Source organism: Protopterus annectens, chromosome 17.part0, assembly GCF_019279795.1.
Source record: "Protopterus annectens isolate FY-2018-M chromosome 17.part0, PAN1.0, whole genome shotgun sequence".
NCBI lineage: Eukaryota > Metazoa > Chordata > Ceratodontiformes > Protopteridae > Protopterus > Protopterus annectens.
This window is the reverse complement of record NC_056751.1, coordinates 236,960,538-236,977,869: the sequence shown is the minus strand read 5'-3', so window position 1 is coordinate 236,977,869 and position 17,332 is coordinate 236,960,538. Positions and strand designations below refer to the sequence as shown.

General features: G+C 40.3%; 1 protein-coding gene across 3 annotated transcripts in view; it reads left to right on the top strand.

Moving 5' to 3' along the window:
• Positions 1-17,332, top strand: part of TNFAIP8 (TNF alpha induced protein 8) — a 653,571-nt gene that overhangs the window by 561,010 nt on the left and 75,229 nt on the right. The gene's annotated exons all lie outside the window — the stretch shown is intronic.

Here is a 17,332-nt window from a genome sequence, read left to right as displayed (position 1 = left end):
TCTAAAGCTGAAGAGGTGATAAAGAAGATGGAGGACAAGGCAAAATCCATGCAAACAGTTAAGGATTTCTTACAAGTACAGCCACCCAGATTTAGTAGGAATTGGCCTACAAAAAATTGGTCCTTTCCCAATTCAGACAGGCCTCAGAGGGGTAGATATAGGCGGCGACGCCCCCCGGAAGGCCTCAAACACAAGCCTCTTATAGACCAAGACAGTGGACTGCTTCCACCCCTAGGGGAGGAGAGGACAGATTGCAAGCTCATAGAAAACAGACTCAATGACTCGCTCTGTTGGGCTGCAGGAACTTCTTGCTTGGAAGCCCTTCTCGGAGGAAAACTTTCTCTTTTTCACCTAAATTGGACTCATATAACCCAAGACAAGTGGGTTCTGGATGTGGTTTCAAGAGGTTACAAATTCCATTTTCATACCCTACTAAGACCAAGCGGATGGCCAGATCTTCCAAAACATCAGTGGTTAGAGGCCTTAAACCAGGTTGAAGCTCTCTTGGCTATGAAAGCCATAGAACTAGTTCCACTTTCAGAGATGGGTAAAGTTTTTTACTCAAGGCTCTTTCTAGTCCCCAGGAAGCAAAATTCATGGAGACCCATTCTGGATCTGTCAGTCTTGAACACTTTTCTCGAGATACCAAAATTCAAGATGCTTACTCTACAGCAGCTACTTCCAATGCTGACCAAAAATGCATGGATGGTAACTTTGGATTTAAAGGAGGCATATTTACACATTCCCATCAGGCAGGAATGCAGAAAATACCTCAGGTTCAAGGCCGGATCGAGGCACTATCAATTCTCTGCGCTGCCCTTTGGATTGTCTACTGCGCCCAGGGTCTTCACCAAATGCCTGGCTCCAGTAGTAGCTTATTGCAGACTCAAGGGAATTCAAATTTACCCTTATCTGGATGACTGTCTTATTCAGGCAGACAGCAAGGATGTCTTACTCCAGCATCTAGAGTTTGTTCAGAATCTTCTCAAGTTCCTGGGTTTCACTGTAAACATAAAAAAGTCAAATTTGACACCCTCACAACAGATATTTTTTCTGGGCGCTGCTCTAAACAACCCAGATGGCATTTCTGACATACGAAAAACAATTACAGCTGGCTTCAACTTTCAAAACCTTGGCAATATTAACTCGGCTATCTGCAAGGAGATTCCTGCAGGCTTTGGGTTACATGGCCTCCTGCATCCTTCTCGTACCTTATGCAAGACTACATATGAGGAAAATACAATGGTACCTAAAAAGTGTATGGTCTCAGCATTGCCACAGTTTAGACATACAGATCTCCGTCCTGCCTTGTCTTCAAAAGGAGTTCCTTTGGTGGTCCAAGGCATGTACTCTAAACAAAGGAAAACCCTTCTGTCTGCCTCCTGCCACTCAGTTACTAACCCACGACTTCAGATTATGCATGGGGAGCCCATTTTCAGGGCAACTGTCTGCAGGGCCTTTGGACAAAGGATCAGAAGCACCTGCATATCAATTTAAAGGAAATGTTAGCCGTTCAGAAAGCTCTGTTGGCCTTCAGGAATCTTTTACAACCAGGACAACTACTGATACGGACAGACAACACCACAGTTATGTGGTACATAAACAAGCAAGGGGGATCTCATTCCTTTCCCCTTTGCAGACTAGCCATGAATCTTTGGAACACAGCTCTAGCTTGCAATCTGGACCTTCAAGCTCAGTTTCTACCAGGGAAGCAAAACTTCCTGGCAGACAGTCTGAGCAGAAACCTATCGGACCCACACGAATGGATGCTGGACACCGAAATATTCAAGATGATTACAGCAGTCTGGGGATGTCCTCACATAGACCTCTTTGCATCCCACCTCAATCATCAACTACAGATTTTTTGCACCAGGACATTCCACGAACTAGCTTGGAAAGTGGATGCACTATAATTCAGTTGGAGAAACCTCCCGGGGTATGCCTTTCCGCCTCTTCGTCTTCTTCCACGGATATTATTAAAGATCAAACAGGACAAGCCCAAGATGATAATCTTGCTGGCCCCAAACTGGCCTCGACAGTTTTGGTACCCAGCTCTGAAAAACCTTTGCCAGGAGCCCCCTTGGGTTTTACCACAGATTCCGAACCTTCTGTCCCAACACCCAAAATCCCAAAATGTTCCTTGAGAGGGGATACCCTGCATCTATGATTAACTCTGTTAAGGAAGAAGTTAAAAAAGGAAGATCTACAAGATTCAAGCCCATTCTGGGGCAGGGGTGTTCGGATTTACAAATTAGTCAAGGTAAAACTAAGTCGGGTTTTGATAGTAATCACTTATTGTTCATTACTGAATACAGTGGTAATGTTGGGAACATTATCAAGATTATAGATAGGTCCTGAAAGGATTTAAATTCCCTAACGGACCTATGTGGATTTAAAAACAAAACACTCAAAACTGTTTTTAAAAAAGGTTTCAATATTAAGAGAATATTGGAACGGGATACAAAACAAATTCAGCAGAGAGGCCACCGAAGGGGGACCTACAGGTGTGGGCGGTGTTCCCAGTGCAAATATATTTTTAATCAAGAATTTGTCTATTTGGAAAGTAGAAATAGAAAGATCATTTCTGATAATTTTTATAATTGTTATTCCTATGGGGTGGTCTACCTTGCAGTGTGCCAGTCATGCCAGGCCTTTTACGTCGGAAAGACGAAAAGACAACTCCGTAGAAGAGTCTACAAGCATTATTATGATATACAGAAATGTAACAACAACAATGCACTTTATAGACACTATGGACACCAAAATATTCAAGATGATTACAGCAGTCTGGGGATGTCCTCACATAGACCTCTTTGCATCCCACCTCAATCATCAACTACAGATTTTTTGCACCAGGACATTCCACGAACTAGCTTGGAAAGTGGATGCACTATAATTCAGTTGGAGAAACCTCTCGAGGTATGCCTTTCCGCCTCTTCCTCTTCTTCCACGGGTATTATTAAAGATCAAACAGGACAAGCCCAAGATGATAATCTTGCTGGCCCCAAACTCGCCTCGACAGTTTTGGTACCCAACTCTGAAAAACCTTTGCCTGGAGCCCCCTTGGGTTTTACCACAGATTCCGAACCTTCTGTCCCAACACCAGGGTCAGATTCTGCACTCCCATGTCAAAACTCTCAGCCTGGCGGCCTGGTTAATCCAGGGTCTTTGATTCATTCTCTCCTACCCAAGCAGGTTATGGATGTCATTTTAGAAGCCAGACGTCCTAGCACTAGAAAATCTTATGCAGGAAAATGGAAAAGATTTTGTTCCTGGATGCAGGCTCCGGATTCTGATCCTCTTATTCCTAACATTCCTCTGATTTTACTTTACCTGACAGACCTCTTACATAAGGGTCTCTCTTTCTCTTCCATAAAGATACATGCCTCTGCTATTTCTGCTCATTATAATACAGACCCTCCAATCTTTTCCCACCAGCTCATGAGACAGTTTCTCAAAGGAGCTAAGAACTTAAGGCTCCCTAGATCTCCTCCCATTCCTGCTTGGGATCTCAACTATGTGTTGGAAAAACTCACCTTACCTCCCTTTGAGCCTACTGCCACATCTGACATCAAGTTTTTATCTTGGAAGACAGCTATCCTGTTAACTCTGACCTCTGCCAGGAGTGTTTCGGAGTTGCAAGCTCTCTTGGCTGTGGAACCTTATATTATTTTTCACCAAGACAGGGTGTCTTTAAGGACTAATCCTACTTTCATGCCTAAGGTGGTTTCCAAAGTGGCTTTAAATCAAACTCTTCACTTGCCAACTTTTTTCCCTACTCCTCAAAATAAAGGGGAAAGGATCTTGCATTCCTTGGATGTACACAGACAACTACGTTTTTACCTGGACAGAACCAAGGACATCAGGAAATCAGAGCAATTGTTTGTTTCTTATGCTTCAAGTTCCCAAGGTAAAGCTATTTCAAAACAGACTATTTCCAAATGGATTACTCATGGAATTAGATTTTTCTATTCACACCATGGTAAGCAAATTCCAGTGACTATAAGGACTCCCTCTACCAGAGCTGCTGCCACTTCAGCTGCCTTCTTCAGAGGAGTTCCTACCAAGGGCATTTTGGAAGCTGCAACTTGGAGTTCAGTGCATACTTTTTCTAAGCACTACAATCTACATCTTTACTCTAAGTCTAGGGCAGGCTTTGCTTCTGCAGTCTTGCAGGGCCTTTTAGCCGCCCCCTCTACTTTATGACCACCTCCCTTTTATTCTGCTTTGGGATTCAACCCTACAGTCATGACTGTAACAGTGAAGCACGATGAACATAGTACAGTTGTGTACACTTACCATAAATGTAGATGTTCGAGTGTCTTCACTGTTGCAGTCTGGGTTTCCCTCCCTCCTATCCCCTCTTATTTTTTCTTTTGTGTGACCCCTTTTTTTCACCCTTCTGAGGTGTATTTGCAAAGAGTATGGGATCTTACTCATTTTGGAACTCCTGACATCTGGGGCAAGAAAAACTGGAGAACATGGCGTCGGCTGTCAGGTTTGTACTCCTGACGCTCTGACGTCAGGGAGCATGGCTGAACAGCTGACGCCGGACCCAGACTTTGGGACTCTGGCCAACCGAGGACTGCCTGCCGGCAGGGGAGAACCCTACAGTCATGACTGCAACAGTGAAGACTCTCGAACATCTACATTTATGGTAAGTGTACACAACTGTACTTTCCCCTTTGTTCAGGCACAGGGTATATTAGCCAGAGAGGCAGCTCCCTCGTGTATGGCTGTTAAACAATATGATTTCCTTATAGCAATGTGATTCATGTGTCCGAGAACATTCAGGAATGGAGGATGCATTTGGTGGCAGCCTATTCGAAACTCCACAGTTCATTGGCTATAGCTGCTATCTTCTTACAGCTGTAGACCAGCTACTATTAACGTTCTGAAGCATTCAGCACAGATGAGCCTTTTAGGTATGTATGGAATGCTCTGCTGTAAGTGTGCACTGGACATTTGCTCACTGTCCACATTTTTTTCTGCAAAGGGGCTAACACAAAGAAGACCTACAACTGTACAACTGTGTACACCTGGCTATAGGCAGTTTGAAACCTGTTTGCATAGTTCTTTCCTGACTATTGTTTTTAGTCGCTAATGCTGACTGTCATTTATATGTGACTAGACTAGCCAGTACAGTGTAATTTGCTATGTCTGCACATGTGGATCATTTTTAGAAGCATATATTTGATGACTGTATTTTATTGGTACTCGGCAAGGGTGGGGCAGGTTAGTCTGCTAGTTATACAGTTTATTAATGTATTACTGTAGATAATATATATTTGTATGTACCCTTTGTGGACATTTATGAATACTTACTGTACTCTACTTATCTACTGCAGAATCTCTGGGCTCAAGGCAAAGTTCTCTAGGGCTTAACTTGTGGGATATGTGTGTGCTCTGTTTCAGTCACAACTCTGCCTTAGTTGTCAAGACTCTCTGGCTTACACCTGCAATTTTTACTTCTGCTTCTACTGCCATTCCAACCACTTGCAGATTTTTGAATGCTGCCACTGGATGCAGTTGTGTGCTTTCTTACTTGAGTTGTATATTATGATGTTTTTCATGGGCAGTGTTGCAGTCTTGATTTAGGTCTTTCTGCCATACTACCCGGCCAATTTCCAAAGTCTTTATATCATCCCTAGCCAATGGACATCCAAGGGCCAACTTCTAGACATCAGAGTCTAAGAAGGTCATCTGTCGGCTCCATCTTCAGTTCTTTGTAGCTGTGCAATCTGATGCACTTCACCATGTATACAATATGCACACAGTTCAACAGTCAGCTTATACCAAACGGGGGATTTTGCTCTTCTAATTTACTGTTTAAAAAGGTTAATTGCTTGAAGTGTGAGAAGTAAATCCCATTTAAAGGTTTTTTCTCATTGTGTCTTGTTCTGCTTGGGGCCTTAGCACGATGTCTCTAATTGTCCTGATTGTGCTTAATTCTGAGAGAAGGTCCTTAAATGCAGACCTGATGTCCTCGCGATTCATATGGAGTCCTCACTTTGGTTCCCACTGCATGTTTGCATTACCCATCTTCCACCAGCGTTCAAAAAAAATGCAAATGCAAAAAATATGAAGAAAAAGACAATGAAGATGAGGTCAGTGTTTTGACGCACACTTGCAAGTCTACAGAGAACTCAGGTGAGGTCCTTCACAGCCCACTAAAGCTAAACCTGCTGATGCAACCCCTTGTGAAGTCACCACAGTTCCAGGCCTACCACTCACTTGTACCACAACATCAGTGTTGATCTCATCTGAGGTCTCTCTTTAGGCCCCAGCTTCGGGCATTAGTGATGCCTTACCTTCCTGAACCTTGAAAGCGCAGACCAATGTCACTGCTGACTAGCCATGTCCTCTGGTAACCTTGATAAAATGGATGCCTAAACCAAAAAGAACTGCCAGCCTTCCTCTTTTGTCTCTTGAACCCTCTGTCATTTCAGCTCAAACTGAAGCCCAAGACCTCTTGAAAAATCTCCCAGGAGTTTATGACTTTCATGGACTCTAGGGAAAACAGCCACGCTCCAACCACTACCCCTGAAGCCTCCCCATCCATGAGGCCTGGGGAGGTGTCCTTTTTAAGAAGATTCACAATCCTCAGACTCTGAGAAGGAAGAGGAATTATCCTACTCTGACCAGCATCCAACCAAACCCAACCTTATCCAGACTCTGGTTCAGATAATACTCTCTCATCTGCCTCTACCATAAAGGACCTGTCTTTCAGGGATACCCTTCATAAAGTGAAGGAGACTTTCATTTGGGAAGACAGTTTTTTTCACAAGCTCAGACTCACTGCCGGGAATTTCTGAGTTTACCTTCACCTAGACCACTAGCTGAATCCCCATACATGTGGTGTTTGATGATGATTTTGAAGATGTCTGCTAATAAAAGATTCCCTAATACCTGCTCCCAGAAAGCCTGACTGGTTTTACAGAGTACCTGACCCACACAAACACCTTTACAAAAACCCTAAAGCAGATCCCTCAGTAATTTCTATTGAAGCCATTAAAGGGATGCCAAAGTGTGGCTGCCAATTAATAGGGAAAGTAGACTTTTAGACAAATTTGGCAGGAAGGCATATACCTCACCTGCCCTTTCCATGAGGGCACTTAATTGCCAGTAACAAATGCAGAAGTACTTAGAAACGCTTCAGGACCAAATTATTACTAAGGAAGAGGCTGTTGCTGACAAAGCCTTGTCTAAGGAAATTCAGGAGATAATTAAAGCAGTATTGCAGGTTTCTGATGCACTAGATTTGTCATGTATTGCAGCTGCCACTGGCTCAGTGCCTTTCTTATTCTATTATTAAGGTGCGTGTTTCTGTCATCTCAGCTTGCATACCCTTTTACCTTCCCATTTATTCTCACCCCAACCTGAAACTATTTCTAAATGGGGTCATTCACTTGGGGCAACCCAGAAGGAGCCAATTTTCTGCCTGGGATCTGAATTACATGCTTAGAAAACTTTACCTGCCTTCCTTTGAATCAGCAGCATCTGTCCCATTAGACTCACACTTGGAAGACCAGCTTACTAATTCAGACATGTGGAGAGGTTGTACTGCCCCTTGGACATCAGACTGCTTGTACACTGCTTAGAAAGATGTGAAGGTGGCACTAATGGATGACCTCTTTATACCCCAATATCCAGACCTCTGTCCTCTGATGTCCATCAGCTAGATATGATGCACAGACTCTGGAAATCGGGCTGGTCACAGCCTTAGTCAGTATTGCACTATTGCTCTTCAAAAATCTACAGTTACAGTAAGTGTCACATAACTATACTTTCTTCCTTGTCCTAGGCATCCTATAAGCTTGATATTAATGAACACCAAACCGCCCTAGCATGTCTGCATATATGGCACAGTAGTATTTTCTTTGTATAACATTTCTGAATCCATCCCATGTTTTTGGGGGGGATGCATTGAAAATATCTGGAGCTAGACACTAATTCATTTGGTGAGCATACCCTTAATCTTTTGCCAATTAACACTCCTCTCCACAAATGTAACATTTTGTTGAGAGTTTTTCCTGAATGCATTGTCTTTTGTTTTCCATATTTAGGGAAAGTGCATTTTCAATCCCAAATTTTTGCTTACTTTGCCAAATCATCTTTCAAAGTAGATGGGTGTTAAAGATATTGTGGCATGCAGGGTAGCAAGATCGTTTTGCAGTAAAAATACTTGAAATGTTTGTTTGCTGCAGTTACTCTAACAAATACGGTCTTGTAACTTTGCAGATTTTATAAGCCAGCATTTAGTGTGGTGATTATAGACATTATAACATGACCAGTTCAATATTCTTACTTGAAACTGATGTGGACTTTATATTGTGGCACTCCAGAAAATGTTATTTTGAACCCCAAAAGAAAATTTTGCATTTAGTTTGCAGCAGTTGATTTCCAGACTAGAAGTAAAACTTTTTTTTCCGTTGAGGCAGCAAAAAATTTGGCCTGTCTGAAGTATAACGGTTGAAAACCACTGCAGTTTTTTGTATACATTTAATTCTGGCATTAGATACAAGCCAGACTGCAATGTTTCTGCCTCAAAAGAGCAAGCTGTGGTTCTTTTGCCAGCTGATTTTGTTTAATCTCTTGTAATGGCCATTTATACAGAGGGGTCAGAGAAAAAGCACTGCCTTGTATGTAGTGTAGTGTAGGAAATAACAGAGAAAACCACAGAAATGATTGCCTTTGCAAAAAGTGTGCGCTCCCCAGTAGAAGTTAGAATTTCTAAGAAATAATTTAGAAGTCTTATCCTGACATACAAATGGGTGTCTTGTGTACTGACAGCATTCTTAATTGAAACATCTGTAATACCTAGTTTTAAATTAATATATCTTAATACAGCTTGTGGTATCTTCTGACTAGTGCACCAACACTTGTGGAGATTTATAGCTGCCTTCTGCTCTGTTTATTTTTCTTCCTTTATAGCATTAGTCATTTTTACTTTTGAATTTCAATATCTGTATTCTGTTAAGTGTGTGTAAATGCTGTTATTCAGTGAATGGGTCACAAATTCCACAAAGTAAAACAACGATGTAGTACATGTTTCAATTACTTAAACTTGTTTTTTTTTCTGCATTTAAAAGTTCATAGAGTTTGATTGCTGAATGTACAATAGAAATGGGTATATGTATGTATTTTGGCGTTTTACTCGCGAGAGTAAACTGGTCCAGGGATCCTTTCCTGTCAAGTCAGCCCCAAGGACAAAGATAAATATATTTACAACTTATCAAGCAATGGTATTACCTTTGACATGCAGTGCCATACACAGAACGTCAAATAAGTATTTGTTCATTTATTAATTCACAAGGAAAGAATACTGAACTCAGAGAACCATTTTCAGGCGTACCCCAGCACACAACCAAGGGAAACGAGCAAAAAATTATACATACATAACAATCAATTTTGTACAAGTAGTTACAGAGCAAATTATGCAAGAAATCACAACATTTATATAACCATTGACATACATGAAAAAAAGTATATGCAGATGTAGACCATGACTATAGAAATCGTTAACCATTTGCATTGGAGAGAGATAGAGAGCAGTTATTAAAGGGTAGAAGTGAAGATGGAAGGGGGAGGGATGCATGGTGTGGCAGAAAAGGAGAGGGGATTGAGGTAGGGAATGATACAACATTTAAAAAATCTCAGTTATTGCAGTATAAACTGACAAATCTAATGAGGGGAACCAGTGTTTATAATAACAGGTAAGATCAAATTATAGATATAGGCTGCTGATGTAGATTGCACTGAAAAAGCAAAATGGATATAGTGCTCACAAGTTTATAATCTTGAACTGTATTTATGTAAAAAGACACTAACTTAAAGGGAGAGGACCGAAAGGCAGTTTTATGTAAGATATTATACTGAAGTTACAAGTGTAAAACATAGGTCTTTACCTTCAAGAAGGATCATTAAATAGGACTATGGAGCTATGCTGACTTATTAGACTTTCTGAAAAATATTCTGAGTTTTCAGTTCTTTCGAATATGCAAAATCTGCTGTCTAAGCTGGCAAGTTGGGCAGATTCTTAAGTGGGGTGAAGTTTTTTGCTGTTCTTATCACCCCACCCATGGTTCCAGGGTGATAAAGACCTGGCGAACCAGGAGGTACGGCATCATCCTTGCAGAGGAATTTTTTGTTTGTTTTTAGTTAATATTTTGTCATGCCACAGTGCATGCTTACCAGCAGTCAAGTGGGTGGCATGCAATGAGTTTTTATGAAGCATCCACATGTGATGTGATCCAACAGGCCTGGCCTCTTTGTAGGCAAGGAGACAAGTACATTAGTACAATCCCTGTTCTGCACCAGCGGTTCTACAACTGTAAGACCCCAAGAACAAACCCCCTCCACCCAAAGAGAGGCAGTTAGGTTAAACTTAATTTCCCTCCTCCCCCACAACACATCCAGCAGGTGCCCTAGCCACTATTTGAACTTGGGTTGCCTGTTCTAGTCAGGGCTTTAATCCTGTATGCCAGTGGAGCTGACTGTGTGAACAGTGAATGAATTCTCTTCGGCAGAGTGAGTGCTGTCTGTTGAAGATGGAAATAGGAGTGGTTTCCTGCTGCCCCAGCAGGTAGACAGTCAGTTATTTCCACCATAAGTCTGCGAATAATCATCAATTGAATGGAATTATCTGCAAGGACTTCGTGTGAATATATCCCTTTTACTGTGAGACTGCTGCAGGAAAAGGTAGAATTCCCATCTCCACATTGTTTATAATAGAGGGGTGTGCCTACCCCAGGCAAAAAAAAGTGTGCTTTTCTGAGGGAACAGTACTTTCATGAGATTCATAATTTGCTGTCGACAAGGTTGTGATCACCCCATCCTTCAGTTTTTTTAAATAGATCTGAAATTTGTAACTGCCAGAGGACAGATGCACTATACCACCAAAGAAAGGAATGTGCACTTGGGTAAACATTGGTGTTGGCACACAAAACATTTTAGATGATAGAAGATTTAAAACCATCTTGGTAAACTCTATGCAGCAAAACTAAAAATAGTACAAACTAAAAAATACTTTCACCAAAAACCTGTGTTACTCTCTGCATTTAACCCTTACCCTCCACATTCTTTGGCTCTATTGGCTCCAAAGAAGAAGAAAAAAAAAAGTTAGACAGATACAAACATACAAAACTAAACACACACACCATTTAAAATATTTTTCTCCAAGGTAATATCACCCCTACCCCTTTTTTCAAATATAAATGCCATTCTCCTCTTGGGGTTTCAAGATGAGGGTAATTTTTTTTCATGTTTTTCCTAGCTACTGGCAGATTCTTTGCTACTGACTACAGAGTATGTTGAATCCTCTCAGCTTAAGTGAGCTCTTTTTGTGCTGCTCATGTCTAGGTTGAGTTTCTGAAACCAGATTAATATACTTGTGACGCCCGTGCCCTAGCCCAGCAATCAAGAAGCCTCAGTCCTCACTACTAACACCAGTGAGGGGAGTCTCATATAGGAGGAAATGATAACAAATACATGCAGTAAAGTGCAATTTCCCTTAAGAGCACACAGAGTTCACAGTCAGTCCAGGGCTGGTCGCTCCCTTGCTCTCCAGGTCCCCAGTAAGACTCCCAACTGGCGCAGCTATAGGGTCCAGATCTCAGCCAGCTGGGCAAGCTAAAAATCTCCAGCACCCTCTCTGTCCAACCAGTGCTTCATGTCCCTGCCCAAGTAGCTGACTCACACATATATACACACACACACACACACACACACACACACACACACACACACTTTGAGATAAGAGTTTACGCAACCACAAATACACTCCTGGGGAAGGCTAGCACAGGTTCTCCAGCCATGCCCCTTTTACCCAGACTATACGGTAGAAATCACTGCCACCACCCAGCTAATATTTATCAGCTACTCAAAGGCCCTTAAAAGGGTGTCCAATTATTACTGTGCAATATTATTATCCAATTGGTAGTATAACAGTCAAGGCTTATTAGAGTGACTCAGTACAGTAATCACTATAAATATGCAATGTACTCTAGAGCTTAAATTAGCTCTACACAAAACAGCCTCAGCTGAAAGGTTTAAAAATATTTAATAACAAAAACACAAGACAACACTTTCTACTACTCAGTGCTAGTCAAGAGTTCAGAGATCACAGACAGATACTTAAAATAATTCAGTAGTACAGTTCTAACATCACAGAAAAACACTTAGTCTAATCTTTCTTGTTTCTAGCTATTTGTAAGAGAAAACACAAGTCTAAGATAAACTTACATATAGAACACAGGCAGTGCTGATGAGTTGGATGGTCAAGAAAAAATGCTTAAAGCTCCCTGATTCTCTCAGTTTTTAAAATCAAATTCCTGGTTCCCATTACATCGTTCTTCACACTTCCGTGGGTTCCCAGGCTAACAGAAACTACATTTAAATTCTTAACATCTCCATTTATCTAAAAATACATTTGCATGTTTAAATCTAACAATTTAACTCTTGGTTAAAGCAATAGAAAGAATGTCTTCATCTAGACAGGCTGGAGCCGACTTTAGATCAAAGGGTCACAGCATGCTTTACTTGGTCAGCTTTCTGCCAGTAGAGTGTACTGTTGTTACATTAATAACTACAGATGACAGAATTATCTCCAAAATTCTATCTGGCTAGGTTGGCAACCTTCACAATACTTAATAGCACCCACAAATTAACAGTTAAGACTGATGCACAATATGGACTGTCTATCCACATACTTGACCAGAGAGCTGTGAAAACAGGGTTGTGACAAACCTTGCTTTACAAATTCTGCCTGCTAAAGAAGGACTTTTTTCCTACTAATGTATCGTACATTTCCATATTATTTTCGATTGACAGCAGATACATTCGTTTTTCTTGTTCACCCATCAAAACAATTAAAAGTCTACCCTGAGCTTCTCCATCAGGCAGATTTCCAAGTAATGCACCCCTAACTACAACTAAACACACACAGGTTTAAAACACTGTCCTCTGCCAGGTGGTGAAATTTCATGAATGTTCATTACAGTGGCATGATCCATGCTATATGCTATCCTGCAAGTATCAGTCATTACATCAAATCTTATTTGTCAACCCAAATAATCTGACCTGTCTGTGCACTTAGAGTATGTTGGGGAGACAGGTTTTGTAGTGCATGACTCACTTGGGTTCTCTAGAGACAAGATGATTTTAAACTTGGTTTTCCTGTTTGTTTGTGTGTGTGGGTGGGTTACATCGAGAGACTAAAATATTGATGTCATTAATGTCAACAACAAACCAACCACCGACAATGCAAACATTGACACATTACAATGCTGAGTAGTATCCATAGCGAATGCAAGACTAAAACACAAAAAGGGAAAACAACAGTTTTTTTGCAGAGGCACAAGCCTCTACATCCTCTTCTAAGTTATTATTCTAACTCCATTATCGCAGAATACCAGGGAAAGAGCATATTCTTCAACCCCAAAGATTTTATGATCACAAAAATCCTGTCGACCATCTGTTTTGTTGACCAACTTGTGTCAACAAGACAGATATCTGCTTTAAACAAATTAGATCAAATTTTGCTCTCTAAGTATATATAGCCTAATGTTGTGTCTTTCAGCTTTTCCCAGTTAGGGGTCGCCACAGCGGAACTCCGGTCCGCTAATGATTGGCAGTTGATTTTTACGTACCGAGTTGCCAGCCCTGATGCACAACCTTCAACGAAGGTATGCCCATTCACGCATGTCTGCATGCAGAAGACGCTCTAGCTGAGAGTCGAACCGGACCGCGTCTTACTGTGAGGCGACAACGCTACCGCAGCACCACCACCGCGGATAAGTGTATATAGTCTAATAATAATGTTTAAATATAAAGTTATTGTACAATAGTGATTAAAATCACCCTACTGCAAACATGGTAAAAGAATTAACCCAGATTCATTTTCTGATACGTGAAATAAGCCCTACCACTGACTTCAGCTATTTGTCTGAATAGTAGTAGTAGTAGTAGGGTTACGGAAATAGGTTCCCTAAATAAGGGGTGAGGTTGGGCTTAGTGACAGGGTTAAAATGCCTTAGTAAGGAGGGACAGGGTAGCTTTGCCACCTTTACCTACTCCATGCACAGACCTTCTAACTACATTCAATAACCTCAGCATACGGCAAAAGATGTTTGACAAAATGCACTTTCTACCAATTTCCTAAGTACTTCTCTCATCCAGTTTGAGTTAAAAATATTTTTTGATGGGGAATCACAGTTGCTGCAAAGTCTTTGCAGCCCACTAAATTAAAAAAAAATAATTATATGTGTGTGTGTATATGTTTGTATGTTTATATACATATATATATATATATATATATATATATATATATATATACATACACACACACACACACACACACACACACACACACACACACACATATACATACATACACACATATACATACATACACACATGTATAAAATCCCCATTATGGAAGGAAAGCAGCCTACTCACCTTGACATTTTTAATGTGACAGTAGAAGACAGCAGACTCTACCTATCTACCTATGGTACCTCTCCATTGGTACTAACCAGGGTATCGTTGACTTTGTATCAGTAAAGCAAAGCATCTGCCAATCCATTGATGCACTGGTTGTGTTTCTATAGTGTGCCCTTGATGGTTTGTCTCACGGAGAGGCCAGTGTAGATGCCACTGATTATTAGTTCCTTATAAAAATGCTGACTTCTTATCCAAGTGCAACTTCAATTTTTGACAGTGAGAAGCAGTTTTTAATGACTCTGAGTCTTCAGGAATCCCCAAAATGTACATTTTCTCAAATTCACTAGCTGCTAGATGATTTCTGGGTGCAATACCTGCATATGTCTGTTTTTTGAAAACATACGTAATCTGATGGAAACATTCCCTTGTCACGTGTTTAACTTCTTAATTGACTCGTATTTTGTCCTGCTTGTCCGTTTTAATTTTTTGTTAAAATGAAATGACCCCTGCTTCAGTCAAGCACAGCCTGATCTGTATTTGGGTTGCTTCAGTACAAAGTGTTTGGATTTGTGACATATGAACTAATCCTGCACTATCTTGTAGTTTGGAGTACCGCACATTATCATGTTTTTTTTTTATATGCCCACATTCCCAAGGAGTTCAGCATTGTTAAAACTGCCAGTTTCTCCAGCCACATATTTGTCTGCCCAGACTTCAGACAAACATATTCATTCTGCGACAGTGTGCAAGAATGTGTACATTCCTATTCTCTATAACTGTTTGCTTGACTGTCTTACACAATTTGGCTGCTAATTATCAATCTAGCTTGTTGTATTGTCGTCATGGAGCTTTTTCCGCAGGACCTATCTGTGTCACTGTTTTGTCCATTCGGTTTCTTATATCCAAAGTAGTTTACATGTGCCAGTATAGCTTTGTATTACAAAGTCAGCCTTTCCTTCTTGTCCGTTGATAACTTTAGGGACCTCTGCACTCTGCGTACTGTACTTGTTTATAGCACAACTTGTCCCTAGGCTCATTTTTCATCTGTGGGCTGTAGCTGCTTACATAAAGCTCTGCAAATCCCTTTGCATCAGTAAATGTTCTGTATGTGTGCAAAATGTACTGCAATGATATGCTGTCCTACCTAAGCACTTAGCATAGTGTCCTCACATGTACAGGGGATTAATCAGTTAATACTGACAAAATGTTTTCTTTTTGTCCATATGCCAGCTGATATGGGCTTGTAATCACATGCAATTATGTATGGGGCTCTTAATCATAAGAGCTTAGTTGCAAGCATTTAGTTGCATCTTTCTGTGAGTTCATTTTGAGTGCTGTAAGCAGCTGTTTTCTTAGACTCAACGTGTTGAAATCATTAGCCTGATCTCACTTCTTCATTGTTGAATTCCCCTCCATTTCCTTCATCAACCATCGTGGTGACTCATAAATGTTTATCTCTGAATGAACACAAACATTTTTACAACTTCAGAGAGTTTCTTTCTGGTCATACCACTTTGTACATTGAAAGTGGTAAAATGTATGTTATGAGAAATAGCATCATACAGTTGTTGCTATTTCTCATAAGTACATGGTGACAGTTTTTTTTGCCTTTTCTAGGCACAGCTAATTTGGGCTTACTGTATTTTATTTATGTTTACTTCACAGAATTTTCTACAAAGGTATACGTTTTAGTTCTGTACTGCCTGATCTAACCAGCAACATTTGTGCTTCCTCAAAGGGATGCTCAAATCATTTGTGAAATCTTTAGCATTAGCATTTGCTTCTCTGTTCTATCATATCTTCTGTGAGCAGTAGCCATAGCTCTAGCTGTTCTGTCGTGATTTTCTTTATCAAGGATTCTCATATAATAATTTCCTAAAGGTTTTTTTTTTTTTTATGTCTTACTTGTTTAAACATTTCTGGTTTCTTCTATTTCATGGATAACACTGACCTCTTCAAAATCCATTTTACTGAGTAAGAGCAGAATATCTTCTAGAAACACATTTTCAGTATGGCATTTTCCGACCAGCTTTTCCTTGAATTATTTTCTAGATTGTACATCTCTTCCATTATGGACCCAAATACTGTACAATTGGATTTGTGGGGTATGTTATGCTTCTAGTCCTTTTAGATGTCTAGCCATTTTTATTCATGCACAATGCATAGGTTTATAGGATTTGTACTGAACAGTGAGTCTAGTGGACCATTTGAAGGCTAGTTAGTGCAGTTGCTACTGCTTTTTCCTTCTCTGTGTAAGGACTTGAGATGACAGCCCACGAATTAATTTATGACTGTCCATTCACTCATCATGTTGCGCTAAATTTTTTTCTGCTCTACAGTTCATATCGTAAGTAGTTGCTTAATGTCAGTCTTTCCAAACTCATGAATATTAATTATTTTTCCTTTCTCAATCTTTAGTTGCTCCTCTTGTTCTCTGAGATTTCTTTTCTTTTCAAAATGTTTTATTTTCAACCCCTTTATAGAATTCCTATTACTTTTTTCCATCTCTCTTATTTCTACCTTATTTTGAAATTCCGTATTCATTTTAACCCCGTTCCTCTAGCTGTATCTTCCGGAGTAGTTTCTGTCTTCCATAGTAACTCTCATGTTATTTCCACTGCCTATTCTTTAAATTCCTCTCTATTTTCACAAGTATGAAAGAGCCAGTGTTTGTATTTTTTTACATTATTACCACTCATCTATATCTTGGTTTTTATTGCTGCATGATCTGGTATAGTTATAGGATTGGTTTCAGAGTTTTGAATTAAATACACAGGCTCCTGTGAAACATAATTTCTCTGCAGTCTAGCACAGTTATTGTATCTTGGGGAGTAATATATAAATGTTCTTTGGGTTTCTGCTACTGAATTCACATTGTTCATACCAAATA